This window comes from Lissotriton vulgaris, unplaced genomic scaffold (assembly GCF_964263255.1).
Source record: "Lissotriton vulgaris unplaced genomic scaffold, aLisVul1.2 SCAFFOLD_1012, whole genome shotgun sequence".
In the NCBI taxonomy this organism is placed as follows: Eukaryota; Metazoa; Chordata; class Amphibia; order Caudata; family Salamandridae; genus Lissotriton; species Lissotriton vulgaris.
Window position 1 is genome coordinate 237,501 of NW_028255776.1, and position 2,500 is coordinate 240,000.

At 45.8% G+C, this 2,500-nt stretch overlaps 1 non-coding gene across 1 annotated transcript; it reads left to right on the forward strand.

Moving 5' to 3' along the window:
* The first annotated feature begins 1,534 nt into the window (after nt 1–1,534).
* LOC147658931 (U6 spliceosomal RNA) lies at nt 1,535–1,641 on the forward strand. Its single transcript, XR_015307397.1, has one exon. It is a non-coding gene; the product is annotated as a U6 spliceosomal RNA (small nuclear RNA).
* The last annotated feature ends 859 nt before the right edge of the window (nt 1,642–2,500 follow it).

Genomic DNA, 2,500 nt, shown 5'->3' on the forward strand with positions numbered 1-2,500 from the left:
AGCAGCAAATGGGAAACGTTTAACTAGCCGTGGTCCTATTACTTGCGCTCTACCGTGGAACAACTGCTGGAGAATATTGAACCTATAACAAGTCTGAGGTAAATAAGAATTCCACAGGAATATAATCAAACAGGGACCTACAACCCTTCCGAGCCAGATAGGAGTTGAACCTACAATCTTCTGATCCTTAGTCAGTCGCGTTATCCATTGCGCCACTGGCCCTATGTAGACTCACCCATCCTTTTATCCTTAAGAGGGCAAGGAAGTGTGTGTGTGTGTGTGTGTGTGTGTGTGTGTGTGTGTGTGTGTGTGTGTGTGTGTGTGTGTGTGTGTGTGTGTGTGTGTGTGTGTGTGTGTGTGTGTGTGTGTGTGTGTGTGTGTGTGTGTGTGTGTGTGTGTGTGTGTGTGTGTGTGTGTGTGTGTGTGTGTGTGTGTGTGTGTGTGTGTGTGTGTGTGTGTGTGTGTGTGTGTGTGTGTGTGTGTGTGTGTGTGTGTGTGTGTGTGTGTGTGTGTGTGTGTGTGTGTGTGTGTGTGTGTGTGTGTGTGTGTGTGTGTGTGTGTGTGTGTGTGTGTGTGTGTGTGTGTGTGTGTGTGTGTGTGTGTGTGTGTGTGTGTGTGTGTGTGTGTGTGTGTGTGTGTGTGTGTGTGTGTGTGTGTGTGTGTGTGTGTGTGTGTGTGTGTGTGTGTGTGTGTGTGTGTGTGTGTGTGTGTGTGTGTGTGTGTGTGTGTGTGTGTGTGTGTGTGTGTGTGTGTGTGTGTGTGTGTGTGTGTGTGTGTGTGTGTGTGTGTGTGTGTGTGTGTGTGTGTGTGTGTGTGTGTGTGTGTGTGTGTGTGTGTGTGTGTGTGTGTGTGTGTGTGTGTGTGTGTGTGTGTGTGTGTGTGTGAAGGCACAAGGAAACCCATCTGACCTCCTGAAAGTCTGTTCTGTGAGGTTTTCCTAAATTGTACAAAGGACTTTAGGAGAAGGAAGGACCTAAAAGCTAGGCAAAATGGTCCTATATCCAAGGAAATCTTTTAGATCAGGCTGTTTCTTAAATAGTTTGCATTAACATTATCAGTTCCAGGTCTGTTTGGGGCTGAGCTTGAGAACTCCTTAGTAAGTAGGCGTTTACAACAATAAGGGGGTTAATATTACAACACAGGCGAAAATTCAGACACATTATCATAAGCTCACCTTGTCCAGGGACCCAAGCATGCTGCCTTTCAACTCTCAGAGCCCTTCACCTAACCTACTGTGCAGCTGTTTTACCTTTAATATCACTGTTCCACAGGCAGCGTGACGTCACAATGCTCCTTGTCTGTCGCCCGAACCATGAGCCTTTGCAACCCTGGCATAATCTACATACTTACGGTGTGTTTAGTCTTGGACCACAAATGCAGTGAAGAATAATGGATTGCTACTCTTCATACATTTTTGACCATTGGCTCAGATTTGAATGCGTACTGGCCATCTGAGCATCTCTGCCAGGCCACCCTATGTCTAGAGACTGTAGATTTAGAGAGTTTATAAACATTGTCAGTTCATTAATAAATTGTGCTCGCTTCGGCAGCACATATACTAAAATTGGAACGATACAGAGAAGATTAGCATGGCCCCTGCGCAAGGATGACACGCAAATTCGTGAAGCGTTCCATATTTTTATCAGCTTTTAGGAGAGAAATCTTTTTTGTTTTCAAGACTAATTGAGAAAAATAAAGCAGGTCCCAGTGCTGTCCCCGTAATATGTATTTTTCAATTAGTCTCTCCTCAACATTTTTAATGTATTTGCCTTGCAGTAAAGAAGGTGCGCTCTATGTTCAGCTGCATTTAGCAAAGAAGCCTGCAGGACTTCTGGGACTTTTCTTTCTCTTTTTTAGAATCCCTGTCATTATTCTTCACCACCCCCAAATCTATACTGTTGCAGTGTTGTGTTGCTTTGTGGGAAGCAGGACAAAGAGAAGGGCAGGGCCTATGCAAATGAAGGCCTCAGGGATGTCTGGGAGTGCCTTTTTAGCAGTATTGTTAAAGTCCACCTTGCAACCGGATTGGTCGGGTAAGCTGAAAAACACCATGCCAGATTGGGCACCAGATCTCTAGGCGCTTGGAGGACATATTGGGTCTACATCCCTCAGTTTCTGAGGTCCAAGAAATGTCCACTCTCTACCCTAATAGAGAGGTCTTGGCCGATCGTGGCCGATCGTGGCCGAGAGGGGAAGAAGGTAGCAGGGCAAGATGCTCATGGTTCTTCTCTAATAATGGACCAACTTTCTCTCTCTCTTTCCTTACCTGTGGTTCTGCCTGGCTACTGGGACTACCAGTTGTAAGCCTGCAGCCCACAAGGAGTTGGTTTGTCCCTCTCACACATGTAAATGGGTAAGCATTCAATTGCACACACCTGCCTACGTCCACAGACCCTCACGCACACACACTTTTGTCAACAAGCTTTTTTGTAATTAAGAGAATAAGGGACCCATGTTGAAATACAAAAGCAGCACACCACGTGACGGCCATCACATAGAG